The sequence below is a fragment of the Aegilops tauschii genome, chromosome 3 (genome assembly GCF_002575655.3).
Source record: "Aegilops tauschii subsp. strangulata cultivar AL8/78 chromosome 3, Aet v6.0, whole genome shotgun sequence".
In the NCBI taxonomy this organism is placed as follows: domain Eukaryota; kingdom Viridiplantae; phylum Streptophyta; class Magnoliopsida; order Poales; family Poaceae; genus Aegilops; species Aegilops tauschii.
The window spans coordinates 201,090,958-201,110,827 of NC_053037.3; the positions used below are offsets into that span (position 1 = coordinate 201,090,958).

The window sequence follows — 19,870 nt, forward strand, 5'->3', positions numbered from 1 at the left end:
TACAGCTGCAATTCGAACTGAATTTGAAGTCGTTTCTCTATTTCAATAAGAATCTACAATCATGATTGTTGCCAAATTCAACCATCATTCGTGTATTACCTTAACAACACACCACATCATTAATATAGAGATAGATATGAAATATGTGTACTATATGAACTCGAATTCAATTTTTTGAATCCACTTGATGTTGATTCCAAATAATAGTAGATTTGATGTACTAACTATATATTCATAATCTAAACCATGTTCACACCGTGTTTATCACACAAAGTATAGTGCCCCACCCCTACATTATGACAAGTATTTAGCCCCGAGCTGCAAAAGCCACACATTAGCCCAAATTATAATCAATGTTCTATATATTATATGTAGTACTAGCAAGATGCCCATGCGTTCCACGGAACATCAAGATGATCGAGGGGAGGCCTTATTTGCAAATATGGAGAGGGGTGTGGGTATCTTTTTTCAAAATTGCCATAGTTTCCTTCCTATCCGTCAGATATAAATCGGACGGCCTATATGCAGGATGGCAGGCACACCATCATCAACAGCTCTGTTTTTTTATAAGAGTAGAGATAAAATTATTATATGTAGTATAACATGTTCATAACCACACCATGTGTATCACCGTTATATATATTCACGCATGCGTCGGTTTAAAACACTATGATAAATTCTTCAAATATCTGAATTCACTTTTTATAATGAATCTATTCGTCTTTTACACCCACACAATCCTCTTATCTTTGTAGCTAGCGCTAACTTTCTCTCTTGCATGCACACGCCCGCATCCCTCTCACCCTCCCTCTGCATTCTCTAGCTCCATCATGCAAATTCGTCTTTTCACTTTAGGTCGTTCACCAATGGTGTGTGTAGGCCCCCCAGCTCCTTCTTTACGGCACACATCGATCGATATGCCTCTCTAGCCAGTGTGCCTACCACAAACACAAGCTTCCCCTCTTCTCTTCTCACCGTCCATGCCTCACTGCCACCACTCTTTTCATCGATCTCGTACTCGCACACTCCTTTCGCCTCGATATAGTATGCCTCTCGCACCACCTCCTAGATGCATCCCTCTCTCTCTATCCTTCTCCTCGGGCCGTATTTGCTTCTAACACATACATGCATGTATACCGATCGATCTCCCTACATATACCTAGGTCGACTTTAACTATTTTCACCCCACCCATCTATCGACGTACCTCACAAGTTATGTCTCTCCTTTCTCTGACAACGGACGATTGATCTTCCTATGTAGTTATGTCTGCTTACCATAGGCATATCGTCCCTCCTCATCACTCGTGCATGCCTCCTGACCCGTCTCTCACACGCACGTGCACAGACAGGCAGCCATCCCCTCTCTTATTAATATTGCAGGCGCGCCCTCCGTTTGTCTAGCAAGCCTCTCCCACCATTTGTTAGAAGCAACTCCACTACCACCCCCTCCAACACTCTAGCTCTGTCTCTCTCCCGACCTCATTCGTCTCCTACACATGTGCATGGATGTCGATCGATCTCCCTTAATACATAAGGTAGGCCTCTCTCCTCTTCCACACATGTACCATCCATTGTACCTCTATAGTTAATTAGGTCTCCCCCCACCACCACACACCGATAGTCGAGCGCTATAGGTAGGTATCCATGCCACAGAGACAAACTGCACATGTCCCCTCTCATGTTCCAGTAGGCCAGCCACTCTATATCTTTGACGTGGGCACACACACATTCGATGGTACTCTTTATCGATCATGCGTGCACACACACCCATATCATCCCTCTCTTCGATTCTATGGATACCTCAAGCCGATGATACCTCCACTCTCTTCTCGTGGATCGCCCCCTCTATATATATGATATATCTAGGACTCTATTTCACAAACATTGCATATGTTACATTTTTTGATTCACCCCCCCCCCAAAAACACTCACGAACCCACACACTATATCTCTCTACGTTTGTATCTCTCTCACACAACCCCACGTAGGTGGTGTACGTACACGAAGAGAATAGGTGCACGTACTCATGCTTCGTGCCCAGACACACCGTGTGGGTACACCAAGGAGCTCATTTCTGTACGAAATGGCAGCCCACGTGCTAATTTGAACGCGTGTAGCGGTTGTTTACCTATGGAGGTCGTGTACCACGCGTGCACGAAACAAAGTTCGACTTGATGCATTGGCGCGTTATTTTTAAATAAAGTTATATCGCTCAATGGCACGTACACATAATATAAAACAATTTTTATGGAGAAAAAGGTAGTCCACTTCACTATATACAATGGAGCCTGCCAGCCTGGGTTTGTCTCTCTTCAGTGTATCTCACACAAGGCGGCGGTGGCCTCTCCCTCTCTATCATCGTTGGTCACTGATCCACCGTCCGCCGGTGGAAAGGGAGGATGTGCATCGTTTCTCCGTTCGACGGTGCCGAGGCAGCACGTCCCGATCTGCGGCCTACGCCACCTGCTCGCTGCCGCAGTATGGGCTGATCCCGCCAGCCTCTGCTCACCTAGTTACATCCCGACGACCCCCAGGTAACCCCTCCAGCCTTGCTCCACTGCCCGTCTTCCCACGTCACTGCATGTGGAAAATCTTGCATGTGGATCTTCCATAGTTCTTTGCCCAAAACGTAGCTCGTCCGGCGTACTTTCCATATTGCAATTCGTCCTCACACCTTTTTAGACAAACACAACCGTGTTGTTATCTTCCCGAAGAACAAGGAATATGCGTCTTTTTGTCGTCATATGTGTCATCAACTGTTATTGGCCAGTAATTGTTTCCTTTCTACCTGTTTTTTGCAAATAGGGCTATCCATTTCACCTTGTTGCTATTGCGACCTTTTGGTGAACTGCACAAATCACTTTTTTCTTAAGAGTGTTTTGTGCAGTTGTACTAAAATGTCACACGGGCAACGTCTCTACATTTCAGTGCGACTGCACAAAGGGAGATTGGTTTTGCTATATCCTCCTCATCCAACTCCGAGCCTAATCTTCTCCAACTATTTGCTTAATCTTCTCCAACTAGTTAGTCTTAAGAGAGACTGCAAAGGTGATCGGCTGCTATTTGTGTGTTTACTATTTCATCAGCGGTCCTCTATTATGGTAATCATACTTAATATCTTTGGAACAGGGACGCTCAGCTCTATTTTAGTGGAATTGCACAAAATGATCGGAATGTTGCATGCTCCAGACAGCTACTTTTTTCCCAACATGCCTTGTTGATTTAGACAGAGCTGGGGGACGTTGCTGCCGATGAAAGCATGGATCAATTTTAATTTAACACCATCTCACAACTTTGTCTTCAGTTGTGATGTAAATATTTGCTCTGGTCTGCTAATCATTGAGATGCATTAGCAAGGAAGTTAGTTTTTTATTGTTTCCGAAAGAGCATCGATGGCAAGACACACGAAACAAAAGCTGAAAGCTCAGAGCATTGTACAATTTCATGTCGCTGGAAAATTATTGTTATAGTACGTCAATTATGTAAACAACTGCTGGAAGCTTGATAGTATTGCCAGAAGCCTCTTCAGCATCCGGGTCCATGTGCCAAGCACAAAATTATGCTCCTCCGTTCCTAAATATTTGTCTTTTTACAAATTTCAAATGGGCATATTTTAGAGTGTAGATTCACTCATTTTGCTTTGTATGTAGTCACTCATTGAAATCTCTAGAAAGACAAATACTCTGGAGTATATTTAAGAACCGAGGGAGTAGTGCACAACCGCATGGGAGACTCAGCCCGGTCGTTGTGCCGCATTAATAGTGAGTAATGAGCAGTCAAATCATAAGCCCCAGCTTTCCCACTGTAAGTTGCTCGGAAGAAGCAACCATCAATACGCTCTTCTTTGAATCCGCTCATACTACTCCATCTGTCACTATTTATAGAGCGCGCTTCAAAAACAAATCTCTGGGACCAAGGTGACTAGCGATCGGCCTGAAAAATAGCATTGGTTGTTATAGCACGGCGTCTATTACTAGAGGAAATAATGCGTACACACATGCATGCAGTGCTTCCACCCCGGCTACACACATGCATGCACTTACTCCACTCCGTAGTACATCGAGAGAAAATTGTGGACTTGATTGCGGTTACCATGCCCTAATTAATAGAGCATTAAACCAAACACGTCTAAAGTCTCTCTGGTGGTGGAAATGCATGGAGAGAAATGCATCAGAATGAAGCGCGCCCTGTAAACTGTGACGAAGGGAGGAGTAGTATGAAGGTGCAAAACCAAGTACGCGTATGGCCAATCAGTCAACGCACTTCCTCCTGGCATATCACTGACATGTGGGACCGGAGTGTGAGCAAACCGATCTCAATTGACGGCAAAATGGCCAACCCGCCGTTCCTTGAGAGAGTCGAGGAGCGATGCCAAGATATATTCGAGCATGGTTGATCGATATCATCGTTACATGTTTGATATTTTTTAATACTACTATTGGGTTGTCGTTTTCCGCCCTTCTCCCAAATAAATGTGTACTTTATCAGAGATTAAAATAAAATAAGAGTACAGATGCTCCACCATGCGGTTCTAGTAGTAGTACTACTCGTACTACTAAACCTTGCGCTTGGTTCATCGCCTCTTCGTGAAGTCGAACAATGATGGTACTCCGCATGTTGGGTACTAAAGTGTATGCCTCTGGCAATCTGACACCGAATGAACTGATGCATGTCCACCGCCTGGGCGAGGGTAGGTTGCATTAGTCAAAAGGCGTAAGAGAGCTTCACCTTGTCCTCCAAGCTTCTCCTTGTTCTGCGAGTTGACGGGACACAACAAAAAGTAGTGCTACTCCATACTCCCTCCTTTCTGGTTAATATGGCTTAATCCTTTTTGCCGGTAAATGAGAGAGCTTTATTCATATATAAGCATTCTTAGGACGATCAGCCAAGAGACTGGTCACTAGGAAGCGAGGTACCCCGCAAAAAAAGAAGAAGGAAGCGAGGTGTTTCATCAAGCCAGCTCTCGGCCACATTCAAAATGCAGCAAGCATGGTTCGCACAAAGATGCGCCGCAAGGTTTGCTAACCTGTTTACATGTTGAATAACAAAAAAGAGGAAATATTACCGAGCGCTCCTATTTGTAACAGGATATGAGCCAGAATTATGCGAGAATTGTGGCGAGTGTTCCGTGCAATCAACTTCCATTATCATATGCGAGAACCCTCGAAGAGAACCAAATGTGTTGAAGATTTCTTTATCACATTTTTTAAATATAATAAGATGGCAGACGCTCCTCCATCTGGTTCCTAGTAGTATAGTACATACCTCTATAGTAGTAGTACTAGTACTAGTAAACTTTGCGCTTGGTTGTTCGCCTCTTCGGGAAGTCGAACAATAATAGTACTAGTATAGTGTATGCTTCTGGCAACCTGACACCGAATTAACTATTGCACGTCCACCGCCTGAGCGGGGGAGATCTTGTATTAGTCAAAAGTTTCTCCTTGTCCTGCGAGCCACCGCGCTCAAGCTTCTCCCGTCTTGCAAGCTTCTCCTCGTTCAGCAAGTTGATGGGACACATAAAACTAATGCTAGTCCATACCGCCTCCTTTCCGGTTAATATGGCTTAATTTCAAACAAGATAAATACACTGTATGTCACTGTATATTTGTAAAAATACAGTCAGTGGACTTCATAATACGCTCACCGCACTCAATATATACATTTTCCGGTGTTTATACGGTCACTAGCTCACCCTGGCTGAGTATGTGTGTGCAAGCACGTGTAGGTTGAGCACTTGCGCGTGACCGTGGGTGTTCCGTCGTGTGCTCAGACATGCATGCATTAGGGTGTCGCGCGCATTTTTGTGGCCATGTGTACGTGTGACTGTTGCACGCATGCACGAGGTTGTAGTCCCTCACATTCACATGTTCATAAGTCAATGCTTTGTCAAAACGTTGCATGCAAGCACTACAAAAAATACACTTCCGTGATGATACGTGTTTGTCACTGTAGGTCACGTTTTCTTTCATGCATGTACATCCATGACAATTTTATGACAGAATCAAGATAGTCATGCATGTGCTGTCATAGAAGTGTTCCATGACATTACCAAAATTATCATCACGAAAGTGTCCACTTCCATGATGATAAATCGTGCATCATAGAAGTGCTTTCGTCAAGGGTGACCGACGCGTGGCATCCACCGTAACGAGACGCCGTTAAGCTATCAGGTCCAGTTTTGGATTTGATAACCCGCTAAAAGCCACGACCAATGCCGATTTTCCACGTGTAAAATTCTCATTGGCTGACGGAACCACGTGTCAGCTCCGTGTTGGCATAGGTGTCACTCATCCAATGGGTGAGATGTGCCTATGATACGTTAGACACGTGGAACGGCCCAAAAGTGGCCCATAAAGATTAAATGGGTCGGCCCAACTAAAGGCCCACAAGATTTAGTGGGCCATAATGGGTCAGCCCAGCTAAAGGCCCACAAGATTTTGCACACCATAATGGGCCGGCCCAGCTAAAGGCCCAACGTTCTCAGTTAAGGCTCGTACGGCTAGTGTTAAATTGGCCCGTCAACGGCCCGTCCTAAACTGGTCATCATCGCGGCCCATGGTCACTTCTGGCCTGTTAATAGTCCGCTAAGAATTTGGGCCGAATTATGGCCCGGTGTGTTTTCGGCCTGCTAAAGGTGCTGCTTCATTTGGGCCAATTTATGGGCCATTGAAACTTTCGGCCCATAAACGACAGTGAAGGATATGGGTTACATTCGGCCATGTCTGACATTCGGCCTGTTATAGGCCCACTATAGATTTGGGCCACTTTCAACCTGTTGTGACTTTCGACCTATTAACTTCAGACGAAATACATGGGCCATATGTGACCCAACGCCACATCGGGCCTAATAACGGCCCATATAAAAATGACACTAATCAATCCCGACCAAACTTCCGGCCTGTTAAAGGCCCGTGTAGTAGGTCGGCGCATTTATGGCTCATCTGAATTTTGGCCCGTGGACGATCCGCATTGTAAATGGGCCACCATTTCGGCCTACTAAGACCAGTGGGTTATTTGGCAAAATCAGGGCCCAATCTTACTTTCGGCCTATTAAAGGCCCATGTTTTTTATGGGCTCGAGATATTTACACATGTAAACGGCCTATTATTACTGAGGGCCCAAATTATGTTTAGGCCTGTTAAAGGCCCACTATGGGCACAGGCCTACCAGAAAAATTTGAAAGCTTATGCAGATTTAGGCCCAGATATTTTTAGTGGGCTACATGCAAATTTCGGCCCAGAATCATTTTTAGCCCAATTAGAATGGGCCCGATGAATGTTGGCTTGTCGAGCTCCTACGAAGCTTTCGTCCGAATACATTACTAAGATAAACCTACACTATACAAAAATAGTGTCGTAATTACTGCAGCCTTTGGCAGCATAATAAATGTTGTATCACAACAAAATAAATTCCAACCATACAACAAAAGGCCTGTTGGCATAAAGTTTACAGTCCTTGCAGATAAAAGCACCATCAGATGTATAGAAGCACAGATCATTTGACCCGAGTCCTAATGTTTCAGGCTGTAGAATCTGATGGAGCATCACGATCTTCCCCTTTTTTCGCCATTGCTCTTGAACAACGAAGCAAATCTCTGATAGTCTGGTTTCAAAACCATTCATATCTTCACGACATTTGTCAAACACTATTTTTGTTTCCGACACAACGTCCAAAAGGGATTGGACTTGTGTCTGGAGCACAGATATATCATTCTGTCTAGCCGGAAGATTTTGTTCAGTAGGCGATTTGGACGAGGTTACCTTGACAACCAACCCACAATTACGCAGGAAGGTGCTTTTTGCACTGTTAGTGGAGAGATACTGACGCACTGCAGCAAGAGGTGACATTGTGCGTGTGGTAGCCTTGTCACCTTCAGGTGGTTGTGGCTTTTCAATCATTTGTTCCGTAGCTTGCTGAAAGTTTGAACTTGTAGATTAGTGTACCAAATAAGTTACTAATGAGACAAAAACAAACAAAGTAGGTTTCACATTTATACATAACTTATTTTGGTGAACTACCGTAATACATTAGCATGTATTGTAGTGCCAACTACATAATAAAATCACTTTCGGAACGTATGTCCATGTAGCATGCCTACTGTATTGTCTATTTCCTCACATTCATTGACATCTAAGGATAAAGAGACATGGTTTAAAGTAGGATGAACATAGTATGACATCATTCATATCATGGGCAAACAGATATAAAACAAACATGCTATTGTATCATTGTGTGCGCACGTGAACATCACAACTAGATTACAGATCAAGACCAAAAGAAAATCCTTCATCTCTTTTAAACCATGTAAGGTGAAATGATACGTTAAGACAACTGTGTATAAAAGTGAACAGAGTAACTGACATTGGCTGCAAACCAAGAAATTAAATGAACACATCACAGCACCTATCAGTTCAAAGGTAGGAGGAGTAAGGACTTACAACAGTGGCCTGAACTGGTGTGCTCTTGCCCTTCATCTTGCTGGTGTGGCAATCCTTGAAGATTTGCACTGCATTCGGTTCAGGTTCTTTTTGGTTCGCACAGAAAAAGAAGGAACTAGCAGCTATTTACAAGAGCCTCGCAGTGTGTAATATAGCTACGAGATCCTGTTGTCTGTTGGAATTTCACTTTAGAATGGTTGGTCTTGTTCTTCAAACAGTTAGCCTAGAAGAAGATACACTTGTAAGGCACCACTACTGCAGGATGCTGCTAACGCGACACTACGATCAGAGACCCTTCGAGAAACTGTGTGCGATGCAGTAATCGCAAATGGTGGTGTAGGAAAACCGTCCGAAATGGATAAAACGTTTGCGATGATGGATGCATCAAACACGGTTCAGGTTTTAGTTGCGTGTGCGATGAAGGGCATACAGTTTAGTTCAATTAACTGTTTGCGATGAGGAGGAACAAAAGAAACGGCAGCTAGATGAAGGTGTGTGCGATGTACATCATACGATTCACTCGCATGAACTGTTTGTGATTAGGCAACACAAAAGAAACGGACAGCCCGATCAAGGTGTGTGTGATGTACAGCATACGGTTCACTCGGATGAACTATTTGTGATTAGGCAAGAGAATAGAAATGGTTCAATATAACAAGATGTGTGCGATACACGGCAAACAGATCTGTAATCAGAAATGTGTGCGAAGACCGACAATAACACAGACGATTACTTCTAATAAGACGTATGTGATATGCTCTGTCTACACAACATCTATTGGCCATTGTGGGACGGGCGGTCATCCGGATACGCCATAAGGATGCGAAGAGGTATTCCTATCAGCAAGGACTAGCTGTTCCACCAGTAGCTCATGTAAGAAAACTATCAAGTTAAGTGTGCTCAGGATGGAGCAGCCATCGGATGGGTGACTGGATGGGAAGTTGTGTCGATGTTAAATTAGGTGATGGGATGGGTCATTTTGGTCAAATGACCGAAATGCCCCATTCCCTCAGCTAATTTATCCTCGATGTCCTTGTTTTTATTTATTTATTTATTTAACACATGTTAAAGAAGGTCTACCGCATTACTTTTTGACAATGTGCGATACGTGGCATACAGTTGATCCATCCAACCTATTTGTGATGGAATAGGCCGTGTGTGTTGTGGGCAAACTCTTGCTAGTATTCAACCGTTTGGGATTGATGAATTCATCACCGACGGGTTCCCTAGTGTGGTCCGTGTTCATCTGATCATCATCTACTTCCTATGCTAACTCGATGTTAAGTTTCCATTAATTGATGGCATTTTATGAACACGCCACCGTTTCCCGCCATTTCCTCACCTATTTCTCGCCACCCTGCTATATTGCGCATAGGGGGCGCGCGACGCACGGAGGAGACAAGCGCAGCCTGTAGTACATCCACCTTTTCCAAGCATGCCAACCCACCAAAGCGCCGCCTTTGCCATCAACCTCGTCAACGAGGAAAACGAGCAGGCGCCATGGCTCGTCGAGGCCAAGGCGCTCCCCAGCAACGCGATGGACGACGCTGTGATGCACGTCATCCCAAGGGTTGAGCAGACCTTTGGCGCATGGCGCTTGAGCACCGCGGATCAAGATAGGCATGGCAGCGCCGACAGGCTGCAGCTCGCCGCACAACACGATCGATGGCGTGCCGCAGAGCAAGCTAGGCGTGTCCGCGCCGATAGGCTGCGGCTCGCCGCACGGTGAGACAGTTGGAGCCCCGCAGAGCGAGAGGCGCGGCGCGCCGCATAACAACAGCGGATCCATCGGCGCTTGCCTTCTGTCGACACGGCGTCACAGCTGGGTACACGTCCCGTCAGTACCCCCCATTCCTCGCCAGGAGTGGGCAGAGGCCCTCAGCGCCGTACTTGCACCAGAGGCTGGCAGCGCCGTACTTGCACCGGACTCCCGCCGCGCCGTTTGCATTGGTTCTACCGTTCGCCTTGTCCGTGGCCCGCTGGATGCCAACGCGCTAGTCCGTAGGCTCGACCGCCTCCTTGGCCCAGGAGTCCACCTGGGCGCAGCAGAGGAACATGGCCGTCGCATCCTCGAGTTGGTGATCTCCGATGAAATAGCCAACTTGGAGCTCGAGATCGTGCTCCAGATGTACCGCGAGCGTGTCGACTGCTTGGACGAATGCCTGCATGAGTTCAGGCAGAGCCAAGAGGTACCCTAGGCAAGGGCTGCTGGTCATGGTCTCATGGATGCATTTTATTTTGGAAAGTCGTTTTGACGTGGATAGCTATGTATTCACAGCAATCATATTACTGCTCTGTTTATTGCTCTGTTTCAATGTGTGTACTCTGTTTTCCATTCTTATATGTTCTGTATCGATGTGTGTATATACGCTTTCCATTCTGTATATGTGGACGATAACAGCTAGATTCAAATTAGTATAAAAAATAGATAGAAAATGGAATTCATAATATATATATTAATTGTTCATTAGATCATCACAGAATATATATACATACATATATATATAATATCATCACATATACGTGATTATACTTAACTACTTGGTATAATGCATAAAATTAAAACGAACAATACCAAAACTAATAATCCCTCCTGGGGCCAGTATTCCGGCAGCCCCTCGCCAGCAGCTCCCTAGTGTGCGGTGTCTTCCCAGTGCGGAGGCAGTACACCGACTCCTCCGCCTCGCAGCGCTTGACGTACCGATCTGCCTCTTGCTGGCGGACGCGCGCGGCCGATCTTGCCATTTCGTTGGGCGCCCACCGGAGCTCCTTGTCGGTGGCACGCTGGAGGTTATCGGCCCACCTCCATGCAGCGACGAGGCGCCCAGCGCCTATGAACTTCCTCGCGAAGTACCCGTCTTCGTACACCTCCTCGGCACGACGACGCGCCCGCCTCCAAAGCTCCGCCGCCTCCTTTTTCCAGGCGGCATCACGGGCTTCACAGGCCGCCTGGTACCTAGCTTCCTCCTCCGCCCTCTCCTTCTTGAACGCCACTTGCTTGGCTTTCTCAGCCGGCGGCAGCGACCACTACAACAAGACCCCCCTATACCAACGTATGTCTAGCAACGATATAACAGGATGTGTTGTTTTACCGGGGAAAAAAAATAATGCGTTGTTCCCACTTTCCACAAGCGCTAACCTCCCCGTGCCCACACCTCCACCTCTTGCGCAGGAAGCGTGTTCCTATTCTCCCGTCGTTTTGGCCTTCATCCTAAGTGAGAGACGCACCTACAGCAGCTAGGGTTCCAACCACTGTCGTCCTTTGCCCTCAACCGCCTCCCCTGTTCCCTCGGTACGTTTAAGAGCCTCCGCCAAGCCCTCCTCCCTCACCAGTTTCTCCACGCGTCGGGGACGCACTCGACGTCGTCGCCCATCCTCCTCGCGTTGGGGAACGCATCGCCGCCGTTGTTTCATCCGCATGACCGGAGATGCAGACGCCGGCGTTGTTCATGCACAATCCACACAGCCAGGAAGGACGCAAGCACCGACGCCCCCGTCTTCCTCACACTGCAATAGTTCAGCAGGTCCTATTCTGCCTCCCCGCATCTGTACTTGTATTATGTAAAAGTAATATCCCCCGATGTCTTCGCCCATCCTTGTTTTTCCTTGCCGGCAGCATCTTACAAGTTACAACACCAATGGACCACATCCTCATTGATGATTTTACCTACCTGTGTAGCTGCACATATTGATTTCAAACCTAAGATTTCCTATTTTACGCGCATCACTGAAGGGAACCGTTTAACTGACACATAAGTTTTTTGTTGAAATAAATGCAGGATTCTTCTACCCCAAACGATGAACAAGAGATGATTTCTGCAGAGAGACAACAAGTTCAGAACCTGTATGGTATTTTGCCTAGTGTGTCCCCTGCTCTGTCTCTCTCTCTCTCTCTCTCTCTCTCTCTCTCTCTCTCTCTCTCTACGTAAATATTGTGCTCATGTTTTTGTATACAATGCAGGTTTGCTAAGGAAATGACCATAATTTCGTGGTCAACCAAAAAGGCATCTATTCTTCATCCCTTGATCTCCCAGCTAGAGTTGGGGTAACCAATTCTTAGTTTTTAATTCATGATGGTTCTAATTCACTTACATTCAAGCCTCGTAATGCTACTTTTAAGCCTCATAACAATCAGTTAAGTGTAAGACAAAAACCATGTAGAAAAGCCAGTTCAACAACCTTTTTCACCAAGCTTATACTTGAATGGGCTGATGCATGTAGATGTGATATGTAATTCTAGTAAGATGGGAACATGATGATTGATGTTTCAAGTCATGATAATGCATAGGGACTCGAGGCGTGGTTTGAGGCAGCAGTTAACCATACAATTTTCACGAAGAATGATTGTGTACATTTTTACTCAATACTCGTTTCTTGTGATGCATTAGGTTTTAATTTTCTTGCTGCTATGTGTGTGGATCAATCCTTACTCATTTTCATGCCGCTTGTGGTCTGAGTCCTTGTCGCTGCTTGGGGTGACGCTGCAAGATCAGACGGAAACCTGACTTATTATGGTAGGCTCAGTCTCGTATGTTCTTTTACCCCGCAGCTAATCAATTATTCTGTGATGTCCTCTCTTGTATTCTAATTATGGTATGCTCTTGTCTATACTAATTAGATCATGCATTCCTTCAAGGTCAAGTCAGGGGCTCAGGGTAGACAGTTCATAGTTTTCTTGCTGTTTCGTCTTTCTGTGTGTTAGTTCATTATGCACGTCTTCTTTCTATGCATGTGTTGATAACTCCAGTTGTTCCAATCTGATGATGCTTTTCTTTCGTGTTGTTGCTTCTGCAGGTTCTGAGAATTTTACATGGATCAGGAAATTCTAATGTTTGACTTTGTAGTACTCAGGTAACAATGACGTTTTGTGTAATGTAGATTATTTAAAGATTTTTGATTTGATAGCACTGAGATTCTCCTAATACACCATAGCAAGAATGACTAATAAATCGTCCCAATAATGGGTAGTATAGGAGTGATGTGCCCCAAAGCTAATTAGTGCAGAGACCATTGGAAAATAGAAACATTGAATTATGTATAGTTGGTGTAACTAGTCACCTAGAATACTTATCATTTAGTCGGTTGCTGAATTCATCTCTCTATTAATATTAATATAATTTTGGATAATTTTTGGTAGTAAATACAAGCTGATGGTTGTTCACAATGAATAGCTACATACGATTGGTCAAAGGTAGTCGGTGTTTTAATACATAGTTTTTATCTGAAAGAGCCATGGGTATTCAGAACATGTGCATGACAATTAGGAGAGAAATAGAATGTCCTCGGTTTACAAAGTAAGGGTGAAGACCCGGAGTCTCTGTGTTTGTACTTCATAGCATGGCAATCACCCTTTCGCTAGCGCGTATTTTGTTATTTCTTTACAGAACGATGCTACTGATGTTGCAAGTATCTGCACTTTCCACTTCTGCATTTTAGTCTTGTAGATGTTTTTATAACCAGATTATTAATTATCCCACCTCTATGTACAAATCTAAGTTTTGGTAAAAAACATTTGTACGGTGCTCCTTTAAATTTTACTTCTCTATTAATCTAATTTACTTTACTATAATTGCTCGCCTCATATTGTTATTTTGTAGATTACCAAGATAAATCGAGGATGCATGACTCAGATTTTGATTGCTAGGCTAAGAAGATTTTCAGTCCGAGGCAAATAATTCGGCTACAAGTCAATTAGAATGTAATTTTTAGTATCAATGTTACAAACATTATAGTTGATGGCAAGGTCAAGAATTGGCCTACTACTAGATAGTTTCACCTCTTGTAATCTTTGGACCATGTTCTTTGTAATGCCACATATTTGATTTAATACATGAGACTGGATTGTTTATTATATTGCGGCTCCTATGCACTATTGGTGTTGAACTAATAATTTTGGATGCAATATATGAAGGTCATTAGTTGTCCATGCTATCTAACGAAGCTTCTAGAATCCTGTTGTGTAGGGTCACCACCAATGCATATGTAGTGTTGTTGGGCCCTAGCCTTATATGTTGCTACCTAGCAACGCTTCTACATGTCGTTTACCAACGCACCTATATACGTTGTTGTAGATCCTTCCAACACCACCAACGGCAACGCATACTAATTCGTTGGTGTAGACCTTAGCAACACATATATGGTCATACGACAACGCAATGATGCGTTGTTAAAGGGGGGTTCCTGTTGTAGTGGACTTCCACAGACAAAGATTGTACTGGCCCCAAAACCAATCCAAAGTTGGGTGGTCCGGCGCAACCTCGTCAGGCGGCGCATAGGGGTCCTCGTCGCTACTAATCGAGTGAGCGTCCTCGGGGGGCGGCGACTCCACGTCGGCGCGTGGGTAAACCGGCGGCGCCATGGCAGAGATTTGAGAGAGAGAGGGCGAGCGAGGGAAGGATGTAGATGAGAATGCAGGCGGGAGGATGTGAGCAAGGTAGTATTTATTGGTGACCGGAATCTAGATCGACGGGGACAGTACACACGCCAGTCGTCGGAATTTACGAGTACTGTAGTTTGAATTACACACAATTCCCGCAGCAAATCTGTGTGTGAACATAATAGCTGACGATTTCCCATACAGAACCGTGTCTAATTAATGATCCCCGCCAATCACCTACCAAACCTCGAGCCATGAGATAGAGTGCCAATCGTGTGGGGGCCGGTTGTCTTGCCAGATCTTTACATTTTCTTTTTTGAACACCAGATATTTACATCGTCTGATGATTTTTTAACTCGCACACAAGTACACAAAAATATGATTATTCAAACCATTTTGGTTAGGCGTTGCATGTAGATGTAGTTCGAATTTGAATTATGGTCATTAAATGGTTAGAAAATCACTTAAATGTCTTTAGAAGGTCAAATGACCCCTGAAAAATTCCAAATTTTCACATGACAGTTGTATTAGTTCACGTTAAACGTAGGAAAAAATTGAAGGCCGTAAGAGGAAACTATCTCCCGTTCGTCATCAAACATGCATTGTTCCTTCTCGGAACCAAGAACCTTCTAGCGAGTTGCTCCGGTTTGTGAGGGGCGTGTGTCCAAACGTTCGTCAAACATGCCAATTTCTTTACCACATCATCTTGGTGGCATGACATTAAATCGAGCAAGGTTTCATGTTTTTCTGATCATTTTTTATTTTCTTCGAATTAAAATGCCATGGCATGCACTCCATGCATGTGCCCATGCCTTGACACCAATATGTTTGAAAATTCCTTCAAAGTTACTGCACATGGAATTAACTCGCACACAAGTACACAAGAATATGATTTTTCAAACCGTTTTGGTTAGGCGTTGCATGTAGATGTAGTTCAAATTTGAATTATGGTCATTAAATGGTTACAAAATCACTTAAATGTATTTAGAAGGTCAAATGACCCCTGAAATTTACCAAATTTTCACATGACAGTTGTATTAGTGCACGTTAAACGAAGGAAAAAAATTTGAAGGCCATAAGAGGAAGCTATCTCCCGTTCGTCATCAAACATGCATTGTTCCCTCTAGGAACCACGAACGTTCTAGCGAGTTGCTCCGGTTTGTGAGTGGCGTGTGTCGAAACATTCGCGAAACATCCCAATTTCTTTACCACATCATCTTGGTGGCATGACATTACATCAACCAAGGTTTCATGTGTTTCTGATCATTTGTTTATTTGTTTGAATTAAAATGCCATGTCACTCCATGCATACGTATGCATGTGTCCATGTCGTGTGACCAATATGTTTGAAAATTCCTTCTAATTTACTGCACATGGAATTAACTCGCACACAAGTACACAGATATGATTTTTCAAACCGTTTTGATCAGGCGTTGCATGTAGATGTAGTTCAAATTTGAATTACGGTCATTAAATGGTTAGAAAAAAAACTTAATTGTCTTTGAAAGGTCAAATGACCCCTAGAATTTTCCAAAATTTCACATTACAGTTGTAGTAGTGCACGTTAGACGTTGAAAAAATTTCAAGGCCGTAAGAGGAAGCTATCTCCCGTTTGTCATCAAACATGCATTGTTCCCTCTCGGAACCACGAACCTTCTAGCGAGTTGCTCTGGTTTGTGAGGGGTGTGTGTCCAAACTCTCGTCAAACATGCCAACTTCTTTACCACATCATCTTGGTGGGATGACATTAAATCAAGCAAGGTTTCATGTTTTTCTGATCATTTTTTAATTTTTGGAATTAAATGCCATGGCATGCACTCCATGCATGTGCCCATGCCCTGACACGAATATATTTGAAAATTCCTTTGAATTTACTACAAAGGAATTAACTCGCACAGAAGTAAACAAAAATACGATTTTTCAAACCGTTATGGTTAGGCGTTGCATGTAGATGTAGTTCATATTTGAATTACGGTCATTAAATGGTTAGAAAATCACTTAAATGTCTTTAGAAGGTCAAATGACCCCTGAAATTTTCCAAATTTTCACATGACAGTTGTATTAGTGCACGTTAAACGTAGGAAAAAATTTGAAGGCCGAAAGAGGAAGCTATCTCCCGTTCGTCATCAAACATACATTGTTCCCTCTCGGAACCACGAACCTTCTAGCGAGTTGCTACGGTTTGTGAGGGGTGCGTGTCCAAACGTTCGTCAAACATGCCAATTTCTTTACCACATCATCTTGGGGGCATGACATTACATCAACCAAGGTTTCATGTGGTACTAAACATTTTTCTATTTTTTGAATTAAAATGCCATGTCACTCCATGCATACGTATGCATGTGCCCATGCCTTGACACCAATATGTTTGAAAATTCCTTCGACTTTACTGCACATGGAATTAACTCGCACACAAGTACACAAAAATATGATTTTTCAAACCGTTTTGGTTAGGCGTTTCATGTAGATGTAGTTCAAATTTGAATTATGGTCATTAAATGGTTAGAAAATCACTTAAATGTCTTTAGAAGGTCAAATGACCCCTTAAATTTACCAAATTTTCTCATGACAATTGTATTAGTGCACGTTAAATATAGGAAAAAATTTGAAGGCCGTAAGAGGAAGCTATCTCCCGTTCGTCATCAAACATGCATTGTTCCCTCTCGGAACCACGAACCTTCTAGCGAGTTGCTCCGGTTTGTGAGGGGCGTGTGTCCAAACGTTCGTCAAACATGCCAATTTCTTTACCACATCATCTTGGTGGCATGACATTGCATCAACCAAGGTTTCATGTGTTTCTGATCATTTTTCTATTTTTTGAATTAAAATGCCATGTCACTCCATGCATACGTATGCATGTGTCCATGTCGTGAGACCAATATGTTTGAAAATTCCTTCTAATTTAATGCACATGGAATTAACTCGCACACAAGTACACATATATGATTTTTCAAACCGTTATGATCAGGCGTTGCATGTAGATGTAGTTCAAATTTGAATTACGGTCATTAAATGGTTAGAAAAAAACTTAATTGTCTTTGAAAGGTCAAATGACCCCTAGAATTTTCCAAAATTTCACATTAAAGTTGTAGTAGTGCACGTTAGACATTGAAAAAATTTCAAGGCCGTAAGACGAAGCTATCTCCCGTTTGTCATCAAACATGCATTGTTCCCTCTCGGAACCACGAACCTTCTAGCGAGTTGCTCCGGTTTGTGAGGGGTGTGTGTCCAAACTCTCGTCAAACATGCCAACTTCTTTACCACATCATCTTGGTGGCATGACATTAAATCAAGCAAGGTTTCATGTTTTTCTGATCATTTTTTAATTTTTGGAATTAAATGCCATGGCATGCACTCCATGCATGTGCCCATGCCTTGACACGAATATATTTGAAAATTCCTTTGAATTTACTACAAAAGGAATTAACTCGCACACAAGTGCACAAAAATACGATTTTTCAAACCGTTATGCTTAGGCGTTGCATGGATGTAGTTCATATTTGAATTACGGCCATTAAATGGTTAGAAAATCACTTAAATGTCTTTAGAAGGTCAAATGACCCCTGTAATTTACCAAATTTTCACATGACAGTTGTATTAGTGCATGTTAAACGTAGGAAAAAATTTGAAGGCCGTAAGAGGAAGCTATCTCCCGTTCGTCATCAAACATGCATTGTTCCCTCTCAGAACAACGAACCTTCTAGAGAGTTGCTCCGGTTTGTGAGGGGTGCGTGTCCAAGCATTCGTCAAACATGCCAATTTCCTTACCTTATCATCATGGTGGCATGACATTACATCAACCATGGTTTCATGTGGTACTGATCATTTTTCTATTTTTTGAATTAAAATGACATGTCACTCCATGCATACGTATGCATGTGTCCATGTCGTGAGACCAATATGTTTGTAAAATCCTTCTAATTTACTGCACATGGAATTAACTCGCACACAAGTACACAGATATGATTTTTCAAACCGTTTTGATTAGGCGTTGCATGTAGATGTAGTTCAAATTTGAATTACGGTCATTAAATGGTTAGAAAAAAACTTAATTGTCTTTGAAAGGTCAAATGACCCCTAGAATTTTCCAAAATTTCACATTACAGTTGTAGTAGTGCATGTTAGACGTAGAAAAAATTTGAAGGCCGTAAGAGGATGCTATCTCCCGTTCGTCATCAAACATGCATTGTTCCCTCTCGGAACCACGAACCTTCTAGCGAGTTGCTCCGGTTTGTGAGGGATGCGTGTCCAAATGTTCGTCAAACATGCCAATTTCTTTACCACATCATCTTGGTGGCATGACATTACATCAACCAAGGTTTCATGTGTTTCTTATCATTTTTATATTTTTTGAATTACAATGCCATGTCACTCCATGCCTACGTATGCATGTGTCCATGTCGTGAGACAAATATGTTTGAAAATTCCTTCTAATTTACTGCACATGGAATTAACTCGTACACAAGTACGCAGATATGATTTTTCAAAATGTTTTGGTTAGGCGTTGCATGTTGATGTAGTTCAAATTTGAATTACGGTCATTAAATGGTTAGAAAATCACCTAAATGTCTTTAAAATTTCAGATGACCCCTAGAATTTTCCAAAATTTCACATTACAGTTGTAGTAGTGCACGTTAGACATAGAAAATTTTTGAAGGCCGTAAGAGGAAGCTATCTCCCATTCGTCATCAAACATGCATTGTACGTACCCTCTCGGAACCACGAACCTTCTAGCAAGTTGCTCCGGTTTGCGAGGGGTGTGTGTCCAAACTTTCGTCAAACATGCCAATTTCTTTACCACATCATCTCGGTGGCATGACATTACATCAACCAAGGTTTCATGTGTTTCTGATTTTTTTTTGGAATTAAAATGCCATGCCACTCCATGCATTTGTGTCCATGTCGTGATACAAATATGTTTGAAAATTCCTTCTAGTTTACTGCACATGGAATTAACTCGCACACAAGTGCACAAATATGAATTTTCAAACCGTTTTGGTTACGCGTTGCATGTAGATGTAGTTTAAATTTGAATTACGGTCATTAAATGGCTACA

The 19,870-nt window shown here is 43.2% G+C and overlaps 1 long non-coding RNA gene across 1 annotated transcript; it reads left to right on the forward strand.

The window, feature by feature from the left end:
• The first annotated feature begins 11,604 nt into the window (after nucleotides 1–11,604).
• LOC120976648 (uncharacterized) lies at nucleotides 11,605–14,289 on the forward strand. The gene is made up of 5 exons (XR_005772708.3): nucleotides 11,605–11,962; nucleotides 12,218–12,282; nucleotides 12,400–12,952; nucleotides 13,233–13,289; nucleotides 14,036–14,289. It is a non-coding gene; the product is annotated as an uncharacterized lncRNA (long non-coding RNA).
• The last annotated feature ends 5,581 nt before the right edge of the window (nucleotides 14,290–19,870 follow it).